A 13,143-nucleotide genomic window follows, 5' to 3' on the forward strand; every position below is an offset into this window, starting at 1 on the left:
CGCTTAGAACACTAGATAGTTGTATTAGATACACACATATTCCAACAGTGGCATCATGAGCCGGTTGCATGAAACTATCTCTGACTAGACTAATTAGATTCGAACTTGATTGATTAGATAATTTAATGTTTAGATATAGATTTAGACATGAAATTGATTAGTTTAAATTAGATTTAGACGTAATCGGGTAGAAATTGAAAGGGTTTCAATGTGTATAACTTTAAAATTTCGAGTTTTTCAAAAGTGTTTTCGAAAAAGAAGTTTTAAAAGTTAATGGTTTTTGAAAATAAGTTTCAAAATCTGCTATTTTTGATGAATCTTCATAAAAAACAACAGCTAAAGTTGGATGGATTAGAAAAACAGGAAGGGAAAAGCTGTTGTCCAAGAGCCGGACTGACCAGGCCGCGTCCCGGTCCCTCTCGGACTGGAAGTCCGAGACTGTCTCGGATTGGGATCCCGAGAGATCCGCGTCCCAGCGCGTGAGGTCGCATCAGCAGACGCGTCTGGCGCATCCCGACCATCTCAGACTTCCTGTCCGAGATGTGCAAGCTTAGATAGAGCGTCTAGGACGCGTCTGTGGGCATGGGATGCGTCTGGTCTAGGGCCAGGACGCGTCCGCCCGAGGGACATGGCACGTTCTGGAACATGCCAACCCGGGTCCGACCGTGACTCGGGCCTTGACCTTGACCAGTTTTGGTCTTCCCGAGACTAGTCAAAGGGTCTCTTGACCAAGTTTGACTTAAGTCTTTAGAGTTTGACTCGGGCTTTTTGGGCCTTGACTTAAGTGAGAGGTTTTGACTTCTCTTCTTCCGATTTTAACCATATTTATTTTTTCCAAAAGCGACTCGGACCAACCGAAGGCCCAGAACGGAGTTTTTCCAAAAACGATTTCAAAATCTTTTAGGATAAAACTAAAATGAGCCATTAGTATGAATTTTACGAAAACTAGGCATGTTTGACATAAAGATGTAGGTAGTATCTCCCGAATAGCTATTTTAGAACATAGCAAACCTAGATTCGACCTTAGGAAGTGAATCTCATACATACTTGGGTGTTTTATGAATGTCATATTATTATGTATGTATGAATGTGAATGCGGGTTCTAGTATGGCCATAGAAGTGTTCTATTCTTGTTTTTAAGCATAAATGTGTGCCCGATGTATTAATTAATTTAATTTCGAGTTTACACGATCTGCGAATCGTTAAGTCTTGTAATTAGAGTTAAGGGTCCAATAGAGGCCATTGAAGAGCCAAAGGATGAGATCGTGGTTCGAGTGGGAGAATTCAATGGAGGTTCGGGGATGGAGATCCAGGCGAACAAAGGCGAAACAAGCAAAAACCTAAGAAGATTAGATCTTTTAGGTTAGGGGCCATACTAGGATCAAGTCTGCTTGATTTATTTTCTCACGCGCATTTACTTATTTATTTACGTTTTATGTCGTGTATGATTATGTTAGAGTTCACAGTAATGCATGCATGCTAAAAACGTAAAAGTCCCCAAAAAGAATTTTGAGTAATGCCTACCCAGATTAAGACACCTGTTGAGCCCTTGTTCATCGATGGGGGGTCATGCCAAAGCAGGGTGCCATCTTTTACCTCGGGACATTACGGGTAGATCTATGAAGAGGTCTACGCGTCTAAATGGTTATTCTCAACGAGTCAGCAAAAGGGTTTTGGATTTCGAGGCAAAAGGATGAATTAAACACATAAGTGTTATTCATCAACCAAGAGTCATAGGAGTGTGATCAGTAAAGAGTTTACTCACCCAGGAGGGCGGAGTTAAGGGCAGTGCCAAAGTACGGTTAACTTCGTAGGAATGGGGTTTTGGAATCGCATTATTCAACCGGGGACGATTTTGAATAATGTGGCAAAAATTGTTTTTGCAATGATAATAAGTTTTAGGAATTTGTTTTAATTTTCTTTTAAAAGTATTGTAAATATGACTATTGGAAAATAGTTTCCCAACCTTCGTTCATTCCTTCAGAAGGAATTAAACGAAAGTTATTTTATTGATTAGATAAAAATTTGAGAAACGCTCTCGAATTCGAAATAAAGGAAACGTTCGAGAATATCCCATTCCCAATGTTCACTACCACTTCAAACGACTTAGGATATGATTATCCACAAATTCTTTTGTGAACATCCATAAAATTCTTCTCTCACGTGGAGATTAATGATATGGATGCTTACACAACCATTCGACAACTTGAGAAAAAGTTCCACTAGATGTCGTGAATGGAGAGGTTGGGACCTCTAAGAAAGTCGTCTTGAAAAGAACATTGAGGAAAAGTGAATCTAAGAAACGTTCTTAAGATTCATAAACCAAAAGAATATAAGAAGAGTTCTTATAATTCAAAGGATTGAAGGGTCGACGTAAAGGTTTCTAAAGCAATGGCTAGGCCACCAAAGGAAACTACCCTGAGTACCTGGAAGACAAAAGAAAAGGAATTACGAATTCCAATTCTTGTATCTTTGTTAACTTAGTTAATCTAGCAAGTATTGTAGACTCCCTTCATCAAGTGTTTAAAGACCGGATGTGCAGCTCAATCGGAGCTCAAGGGAAATACTTATTTGACTAAAAGAAGAAAGGATCCAAGAGGGAGCAGAAGCAAAGAGTTGTTAAGGATGATGAAAGGGATCAAAGTCTTGTTTTAGACAATAATCTAGGTGGAACTTAATAAGCATTATCCTCTTCTAGAAACATCAAATGTTTTAAAATAGTGCCAAGTTAACAAAAGGTTCTTAGAGAAGCAAGAGCATTAACAATGATACTATAGGCTATAATCAAAGGATTCAAAGAGGTTAACTCATGTTTTGTCATTGGTCAAATTGACATAAGACACATGAAAGAAGATCCAATAGTATGGACTTCTGAGTCTGAATGATTTTGGAATCATAAGACATATGTGAATTTTGTTCAACGTGGCCATTTGACAAAGTCACCTTTTTGAAGGTGAGAAATGGCTAGTAAACTAATAGTCTTTGTACATACAGATGTACGAAAAACTATTAATACACTAACTAGAGATAACCTGAATCCATTTGACAGAATGTAAGTCATTCGATTGGATTGAGATTATAAATATTTGAGTCAAGAATTTGATGACCATCAAAAAAGTTGAGAAATAGTTTCTCACCTTGCTCCACAAACACATCATATGGGTGATGAGTCCAGTGGGAGTAATCGAACATGTTAGACATGAGTCGATCGATGGTGGGTATAAGCCAATCTTCCGAACACTTTCTGTGATATATTCTCAAACACGGTCGTTCATCCTAACTAACCAAATTCCGTCAAAAATTGAAAAGGCACCATAAGAGTATGAGTTAGGAATGGTTCCAAAGTAGTCTTTTCTTAAGGTCTAATGATATATAATTAACGTAAATGGTTTCCGAGAACCAATATTACATATTAAACAGACTTTTTCTTTGTGGGATAAAGAAATATTAAAGAATTTTTCCACAAGAAATCAGAGAACAAGGTGGTTGTTGCTCGTGGTGGTGTCTCCCTTGAAATAAGAGTTATTTCAAGAAGATAAGTGGGAGAAATATTAGATATCGAAGAAATTCGATCTGAGCAACAAACTGACAGTAATGTACGAATGTCAGTAATTGCGGTTCCTATCTATTCAGAGCCAATAGACATGGAAAGAGAGGTAGAGATAGAAGATCCTCCCGCATAAAGCGAATTAGATTCGCAGGAGAACCCTCCAGGAGTTGAGAGCGTCTCAAAGTTGTGCAAACCCCTTATAGACCTTGAAAGCTCATAAATCTTGTGATTTTTCTAAGGAAAGAAAAATATACAGCTCTCTCTCTCTCTTTCTCTCTCTCTCAACATACAGCTAGTGGAGAGAGAGGATTGTAGAGAAAAAGCTCCCGTTCTATCAATCTAGTCAAGAAGAAGGGTTCTTCCCAACCTTCTATTAAGTTCTAGCAAACTGAAAGGAAGGGAGATAAAGTAAACCTACTCGGTGTCTCAAGTAGAGGAGCGACAATTGGAGCTCTTGATCTTTACATGCGATTGGAAAGGTTCGTGGGAAAAACGCGATAGAGCTATTTTTCCTATTTTAGTTCATTGATTAGTTCATGCTATATGATCCTGGTAATCTAGTGTTAAACATAGAGATGTTTGAGATTCCACTTAGAACACTAGATAGTTGTATTAGATACACACATATTCCAACATTATGCGTGATCTTTACATGCGATTGGAAAGGTTCGTGGGAAAAACGCGATAGAGCTATTTTTCCTATTTTAGTTCATTGATTAGTTCATGCTATATGATCCTGCTAATCTAGTGTTAAACATAGAGATGTTTGAGATTCCGCTTAGAACACTAGATAGTTGTATTAGATACACACATATTCCAACATTATGCGTGATCTTTTTCAAGTTAATTTGGGAAAAATTCCTTTTACTCTGCAGAATTTGGAAGATCTAACGCAAAGTGAGCAGTAAGGGAGTTGTAATCAAAACCATCCCAAATGTTTTCGGAGTTACAAAATACATTGTTATTAATGTTTGGATCAATCTCAATGTTAAAGCACCCCTTTTGAAAGGTGTGGAATTGGAACTTGATGGTATTTCTGGTGAGATAACTTATTTCTATCTGGTTTTTCCTCGGTTCTTTTGTTATGTCTGCAGGATTCATGGCCATGTAAAGGATGTCCCCCCGCCCCCATTAGAGATTCCAAGAAATCCTAATAGCACGCCATCCAACAATTAGATATTAGTAAGGTTGGATCCGTGGTTAGCATCAACTTCTTCTCACCAATATCTTTAGATGTGGTAGTTGTTCATGCTTGTGAAAAGTTTAAAACTATAAATAAGACACAATAAGGGTACAAGAAATGGAAGTTGCGTCCTACATGTCCTCAATCGAAAAACTGGAGGCCCAGCTTTAGAAGGCTGATCAAGAGGCTTTATCTCATAAAGTCGAAGCTGAAATGTTGGCCAGTGATCTGAAGGTAGCCTCTGCTGAAAGGGACTCGTGGAGATAGAGCAAACTCGGGCCAGCGTTGCTCTCCAGTCCTCTCAGTCTGATGCTCATTTTTTTGTCTTTGAAAAGCAGTTTGAAGCTCTTAAGGAGAAAGAGGTAGCTTTGGTTCTTCAGAGGGATAAGGATAAATCTTCCCAAAGGCTCTCGCGTCGGAACGTCCTCGAGCTGGCTGAGGTGAATCGAAAAAAGGCGATAACTTCTCTTAAATGTGGGGATGAATTCTCGGCTATTCAGAGGAAGCAGCACAAGTCGGGTTTTCAGGTGGCTTGGGAGGCGGCTCGTCGCTTCTATTCCCCGAAGGATTCCGTTCCTCTGCGTCACATCGACAAGGATCGAGTGGCCATGATGTTAATGCCGTAACAGTTGATCGGGGTTTGAAGGATGACTTCCCTTTCAGTGACGATGAGTGGGATGTTGAGGCAGCCACCTCCGTGGTTCCGGTGGATGATGATTTCGATGAGGGCTCGACCTTTTCGATCCCTCGTCCTAACTCCGGCGACCAACTCGAGTCTTTTCCCTCTGAAGCTCAGCCGTGATTTCTCTTGACTCGTATTTTGTTTTTCTTGTTTATTTTTTCCTGCTACTTCAAACAATGTCTTGATTTTGCTCTGGTTTTGGTAATGGGATGGCTTTTTTGCTTCTGCTTTCATCTTTGATCTACATCCTGTAGCTGTCTGAACTTATAAACAAGACACTGATATAGTTAATCTGACCCTATCTTACTAATGCATTCCTAAACTTACTACGCATGCTCTGAATGATCGCTTCCGCAAAAGATTAAGAAGAGTTAGACCTAACCTATCATGCTCTAATTTATTTCCTTCTGCAAAATAAAACTCGAATTAGCGTGGCTCTGTAAATGATAATGATTTTTTAGCCTAACTTATGCCCCTGATCATGGCTATCGCTCCCAAGGCTGTTTTATTAGCTTGGTCTTAACATTTTTGCTTCAACCTCTGGTCGTAGCTTGAACTACTAAAGCTGGTCGCGTTGGCTTGAGCGTGACTAGTTTAGCTAAGATTTCTCCTTAGACCTCCGATCGTGGCTTTCGCTATCAGAGCTGATTTCGTCGGCTTGAGCTCGACTAGTTTAGCTATGACTTCTCCTTGGACCCGTGGTCCTGGCTTTCGCTACCAGAGCTGGTTTCGTCGGCTTGAGCTCGACTAGTTTCATTAGGACTTCTCCTTAGACCTCTGATCGTGGCTTTCGCTAGCAGGGCTGTTTTCAAATTAGGGCCCTTGGTCGTTGCTTTCGCTACCAAGGCTGCCTCTAGGCCTCCTGGTCGTTGATTTCGCTGTCAGGGCTACCTGCTCGATTCAGAGCGAGATGAGTTTAACCAGGACTCCTCCTTTCATAGCCTTTTTATTAAAAATATTTTATTTTGTTAGATAAAATATGTAGCTAGTAATGCTACTTCTTTTGCCTAATGGCGTAGATAATAATATATGTATATAGGTAAAATATGTAGATAGTACCGCTACTTTTCTTGCCTAACGGATAAGATAGTAATATATATAGGTAAAATATGTAGCTAGTACCGCTACTTTTCTTGCCTAACGGCTAAGATAGTAATATATATATAGGTAAAATATGTAGCTAATAGCGCTACTTTTCTTGCCTAACGGCTAAAATAATGATAATATATATATAGATAATCTGTGTGAGGTTGGGGAGCAATACTGACCTTGGCGGCGCTACTCCTACATGTTCACGGAGGCGATTGAAGTCGCTGACTTTTCCGGTGTTCGCAAGGATGGGAACCACTGCTTGTCGTCGACAATGCCGAGCCGAGATAGCATAGCATTCTCTTGCGACCGCCTGGTCTCCCTTTACTGTTCCCACAAGGTTCAATCCTGGGATCGGGAATTTTATGGCTAGGTGGTTCAGTGAGATCACAGCTCGTGACTCTCTCAAGAAATTCCTTCCTAGGATAATATTGTACGCATGTAGCTTGTTAACGATCACGAACTCTAGCATCAATGCTCTGCTGGTCGCCCCTTCCCCGTTAAGTATGGGCAACGTAACTTTTCCCCCAACTCGTACTCGATCTTCGCCAAAACCTGTTAAATAATGATCATAAGTTTCGGTGTGATACGCTCTCACCTGGAGTTTCTGGAGGCACGCCCGGCTTATGATCTCTGTGGAACTTCCGGTGTCGATTAGAATGCGCCCTATTTTCCACTTAGCGACCAACGCTGTTATCACCAGGGGGTCCGCGTGGGGTGTGTGATGTGGCGTTAAAATGCCACATTTAGATCACTTAACTTCGATGAGTTAGTTCTTTTCGGGTTTTATTTCTAATTATTTATAAGTTTTTCTTGGTAGGTACCTTATTTGGAGTTTGACGCTTCATTCGGAACAAAACGAAATATTTATCACATTTTCATCTCATGTGGAAGAGACCGGAAGGAAAGAGCACTAGGGGTATTTTGGTCATTTTGAGAAAATCAGAGGTTAGACGGCAAGTGGAGTCAAGGGTGAGTCTGACGGTGAAAACGGAAGTCGAAGCGGAGTCGGGACGGAAAAGTTACGGAGGAAAGAAGCCGAAGGACATTTTTGTATTTTCTAAAAATTAGAAGAAGTAGAAACAATTATGCAGGCACCCCTTGGTTACTTAATGGAGCCCAATATCCAAGGCCCAAAAGCCCAAGGAAGAAGACCAAAGGAGAAGTTTATGGGCACCCCTCTTTATATGCCGAAGTCAAAGATAGTCTTACCAAGTCAAGGGTTTGTATTTGGGAGTCCATGAGGAAAGAAAGAAATCTGATGAAGGGATTATCATAAAAGCTAGGATTGACATCATCTTCTCCATTAGGTTTTTAGGGTTTGGGGTTTTTGAAGGGAAGTTTAGTGACAGAGAAAAAGAAAGGAGTGCCGGCGGTCGGCCATCACTCATGGCCGGCCAAGGCTTTAGCCGGCAAGACACCAGCTCGGGACAGCCATTGACGGCACGGGACAGCAAGGAGCAGCCCGAGTTTTAGAGATTTAGAAGGAAACCACCATTGTTGTAGGATTTCAGCAGCTCGGTCTAGGGTTCCAAAGAACATCAGCAAGGGAGCTCAGTCTATTCGCAACAACAGCAGCACGGGACTGCCTGCAACAGCTCCGGTTTTTCTGCCATTTTAGAACAGCTCGGTTTTGAGTAATAGCTCGTCAACAGCAGCTCGGATTTGCTAAGGGACGCTGGTACGGGACAGAGAAGAGAACGAGCAGCTGCTCGGTTGAAGCAACAACTCGGGACCGCACTATTTCTTGGCTGGAACTTCAAGTTCTTGGCTGGAACTTCAAGTTCTTGGCCGGAAAACAAAACTTTTCCGGAGCAATTTGGGCTAGTTCCGGCCATTATTTTGGCCGGAAACTTTAGGGCTTTTACTCCATGTATGATTGTCTTGCTTCTCATATGATTTGATTTTGCTTTAGTGCTGAATTTTTAGTGAGAGAAAGCTAGGTTAAGCTTTCATGGTGGATTTGTTTTGGGGAAGAAGAACACTGTCGTTAAGGGGAGGTCAAGTTCTGCTGAGAGGACACCTATTGTACACTGTTAAGGGGACTCCTGCATTCTTTTACAGGGAGATCGACAACACTTAAACACATATATTTCATGTCGATCTTAGTCTCGCGCCTCATCGGAATAGGGAGATTTTCACCTTAACTTATGTCTTTCTTTATTATCTTCTCGTTTATTATGTGTTCCACCATGTCTAGCTAGCTTTTGTATTCGGATACTCGTTAAACATGTTTTGATGTGATAAATGAGTTTTATTGCTTTCAATGATAACATCTTCCAGATTTTAGGTCATTCATGTTCTAGAATCTGAGTAATATAAAGAGTTCGTTGACCAGTCCAAGTAAATGGGTGAAGTTAACTAACTTTTCAGGCTTATAGATTATTAGTACTAGTCAATATCGATTTTGTGGATCGAAGTATCCTCACTTTATTCTTGCTCGACTCTTCCCGAATCTCTTACCTTTAGTTTAGTTTGTTTTATTTATTTCTTTATCTTAAATCAATCTGAAAACCCAAATTGTTATCTTTCCGTTTTTAGTCTAAGTTAGTCAGTGACACCTAGACCGGTGGACTTTACTCTCTTGATATCTTTATCACCTTCCTATCTTCGTGGATCGATCCCGGTCTTACCAGGTTATTACTTAACGACCGTATACTTGCGGGTGGAGACCTTTTAGGGTAACCTTTTAGGCCCATCAAGTGTTTGGCGCCGCTGTCGGGGATAGATTTAGTAGTTTGGATATTGTTTGCTTGTTTTGTTCATTAGTTTAGTGCTATTTGTTAACTTAGACGTTTTTCTTTCTTTATTTTCGTAGTTTCTTATCTTTTCTTTTTTCGTAGTTTCTTATCTTTTTGTTTGAGTTATGTTACGTGTAATGATTGTTTGACGTCAGATATTGGTTGGTCTCCTTATTTATTATTCTGTTATGGACTAGCCATGAATTCAAGTTAAGAGTTGCACTCGATGCATGGGCAACCGTTTGGTTACGAGCATTTCAGTTTACCCAGAATAAGGTCCGAGAGAGGATGGGAGTTGGGGTATTCCGACCCTTGGAGTGATTAGGGGGCTGGCCCAATGTCATGTTTGTTTATTTATTCTGCTAAGCCACTAGTCTGTGTGGTTTGAATTCTGCTATGACTTGTGATTAATACTTACAACGTTTTCACCGAAATGAAAGAGGGTGTTTACCCGAATTTTCTTAATAAGAAATTGCTTAATCCCCTGAAAGTGAAAGCTTGTAAAAGTTTGGCTTTAAACAGGATATACCCTACCTTGATACGCAAGAACGCTCTTCTCTTTCGGTGGATGTTACCTGTTAGGAGGGCTTTGTTTTTATAGCTTTGGGAGCCACTCAGATCATTTAATATTATTATATGTTCATAGATATGTTTGGGTATTTTTTGATTGGTTAATGAATTACGTTGCGAGGTAGCGTCAGATCTGGTCAGAAGTATGACGTTCTTTAAGATGAGATAGTTATATCGCCGTGGGTATATGGCTCTGCTACACGACGATGCCCTTATAGTCGTCTGGGTAAGTCATGCATATTCTAAGCGTATCATTTTTTGTGTGGGATTTATTATTCGATGCATTTTGAGATCACAAGCTAGCTCGATAGATGATGATAAGGGAGAGTAAAGAAAGCTCTTACCGGGTATTACGTGGATCCATGTGTACACTGCATCAGTCAACTATTCGATAAGACGCCGTCTGCCTACACACTAACAAAGTCCTACAGGTTCTTCCTAGCCGAGTACTAGGTGACACCAACTGAGGCCCTATTCAGTCGTGATATTGGTAAGCTAGAAGAATTATCTTGTTATATTGCCTTGCTTGGTGGGCATATTGATATCTCTCTCTATATATGTAAAACTTATAACTGAGGATATATTAAACTATTGATGTTTGTGGTGTGGGTAGGATGTCTAGGTATCCTACTGAGCTGACTTTCAAGTTCTCTCATTCTAATTTGTTTTGGTTCAGTTTCAAGTACTGGTGACCCGGAGTGGCGTAGTTTACTTTGTTGGCTAACATCATGTATGCTCGCTATAATTTCTATTATATTTTCAACTTACGATTTTATCACACGTTAATATTATATAAGTATCATTTAGAATATCTTAGGATCGTTCCCTAACTTGATTGTGATTGTACACATGTAAATGGTATGCACCTTATCACTTTGAATTTAGTGTTATTGATATGTTGAAGTCTATTGGAAAATGTAAGAATGTTTGATAAATTTTTCAGATTACATTGGTTTAATTTGCAAAGGAGACTCTGCCAAAATTTAGTCTCGTCTATAAATTGTACATATATGTCAATTCAGGTCGTCTTTCACCAAAAGTATTTTTGGGTTACACATTTTCCAAGCATATTTTCAAAAGATTTAAACTACATTTGATTTTTCCGCTGCATTTGTTCTTGATTTGTAGTGATGAGAATATTAGCTTGGGTATATACTCGAAACTTGTCTAAGAGGGACTATGATCGAGTTTCTTCTATAAACTGTCTGGTAAACTGTGATTCGGAACACGGGACATCACAGGACTCTAACTAATTCAAGGGACTAATCCGTTTCATTACTTTATAAAAAATTTAATGTCAATCCTCATGTTTCTCTAGATGATGTCTCTTTCGGGAAACTCATATGGAGTATTCGCACTTTACATCGTTGATGCACCCGAAAAGGTTGCACACCCAAGCGGAGGTATCAAGTAGTAACCGGTAAAACCGGAGTCGATCCAAGGATAGGAAGGTAGTTTGGATGTCGAACGGTCTTATCCCCCGGTCTAGATATCAAATGCTAACTTAAACTAAAAAGGAAAAGAATACAGCCAAACGGGGGATTTTGGATTGAATGAGAAACAAAACAAGAAAACTAGTAAAGCTAACTAGATAATCTAATGTAACTGGGAGAGAGAGATTTGAGAGAAGTGTCGGAGGAACAAGAGTCGGGAGGCGACAAGAGTTGGGAGACGATAAGACTCGATTCGGACAACAAATAAGCGAGAGAGGTGTCGAAGTCCGGGAATCCATAATGATAAATCTACGACTATGTGTAGTCCGATCTAATGTTTCAAAGTATAATCAATGTTCGACTCCTAATGTAATGTCTATAAGCACTACATATATCCGGAGATCATACTTGGTCAAACAAACGTCATAATCGGTTAATCCTGAGTCAACGAAAGTGTTGTCTAGTCGCCTAACTATGTGAAGTGCATGACAAGACACATGAAATTATGACTTAGACTACGATCGATATCGAATACTTCGTTTCGTCTATTAACTATGCGAAGTGCTTGACAAGACACATGAAAATACGATCAAAACGATAATCGAAATAAATGAACATCAATTTATAATCAAAACATCAAATCATATTAAACATAATCACGAATTCATCACATTTCATCTCATATATTCGACACACTAAAGTTAGCTAAACATGGTGATTGAATAAGAAATGGAAAGGAAATGATGAGAGAATCCCCCTTTTTCGTTGTGGTTCGAGGCTAAGATTGTCGGAAAATATGAGCCTTTGGTTGCATCCGATCTCCCCTTAGCAAATTTCTGGGTTCCCCATAGCGACCACCATCATCTTCTCCATTTAGAACACAACCTCCATTAAAGCTTAACCCTAGCTTTCTCTCTCTAGGAATCTTCAACCAAAATCAAATCAAACCACATGGGAAGCAAGATCAAGACATGGGGAGCAAAAGCCCTAAGGTTTCCGGCCAAGAAAGTGGCCGGGAACCCTAGAAATTTCCGGCCAAAGAGACATGAAATTCGGCCAAAACAAGCTAGATCCGGCCAAATGTGGAGCTCTCGGGCCAAGATGCTGCTGTCTATGGTCGTCCCGAGCTACTGTGCTAGGCTGCTACTGCCCGGTGGTCGCGTCCCGTGCTCCCTAAGTCGTCCGAGTTGCTGTGCCGAGCTGAAGAAAGACCCGAGTAGCTGCTGTGCATCTCGTGCTCTGCTCATGCTGTTGATGAAGCCTTGCTGTTGCGCGTCCCTGAATGCTTCCCGAGCTGCTCCATGCAGCCCGAGCTGCTGCCGGCCAAGCTTGGCCGGCCTTGAGCTTGGCCGGCCTTGAGCTTGGCCGGCACTCCTCCTTCTCCTTCCTCTCTTTTTCTCTCTCTCAAGCTCTTCTTAACTCTCTAAGCCCTTGAACTTCCAAACTTGAAACCCTAGATCTCCTAGCCTCCTTTCTCTCTCTTCTTACTTGGTGAAGAAGATGAATAGTGTCTTTGACCCCTTTCTCTAACTTCATTCAAACACTAGACTTAGTCAAACTTGACTAAGTCTTTAGACCACAAATGGGTGCCCATAAAATCTCTACACAATTCTTCTTCTCTTAATATTTCTTGGGCTTGGACTTGGTTTTGGGCTTTGATTTAGAAACCAAGAGAGTGCCTCCATCCTTGTCTCTACATCTTCAAATTCTCACAAAGGACTAGAATACCCACGGACTTCTTTCTTCCACATCTTCCCCGTCCGAACTCCAAATTGAATACCGTTTTCACCGTCGGACTCGTCATTGACTATACTTGTCATTTGATTTGTTTGAAGTCTTTTTCTCTCATTTTCGGCACATGAAATGATAGTGATAATTCGCTCATTTTATTCCGA

The 13,143-nt window shown here is 40.4% G+C and overlaps 1 protein-coding gene across 1 annotated transcript in view; it reads right to left on the reverse strand.

The window, feature by feature from the left end:
* Positions 1–12,287, reverse strand: part of LOC147567887 (uncharacterized) — a 54,492-nt gene extending 42,205 nt beyond the window's left edge. The window contains exon 1 of the mRNA XM_086654403.1: positions 11,179–12,287. The gene's annotated coding sequence lies outside the window, so the exon portion shown is untranslated. The remainder of the gene's footprint in view (positions 1–11,178) is intronic.
* Positions 12,288–13,143: the final 856 nt, after the last annotated feature.

This window comes from Eschscholzia californica, unplaced genomic scaffold, assembly GCF_041429995.1.
Source record: "Eschscholzia californica isolate CP2 unplaced genomic scaffold, dmEscCali1.0.p SCAF_1, whole genome shotgun sequence".
Lineage (NCBI taxonomy): Eukaryota > Viridiplantae > Streptophyta > Magnoliopsida > Ranunculales > Papaveraceae > Eschscholzia > Eschscholzia californica.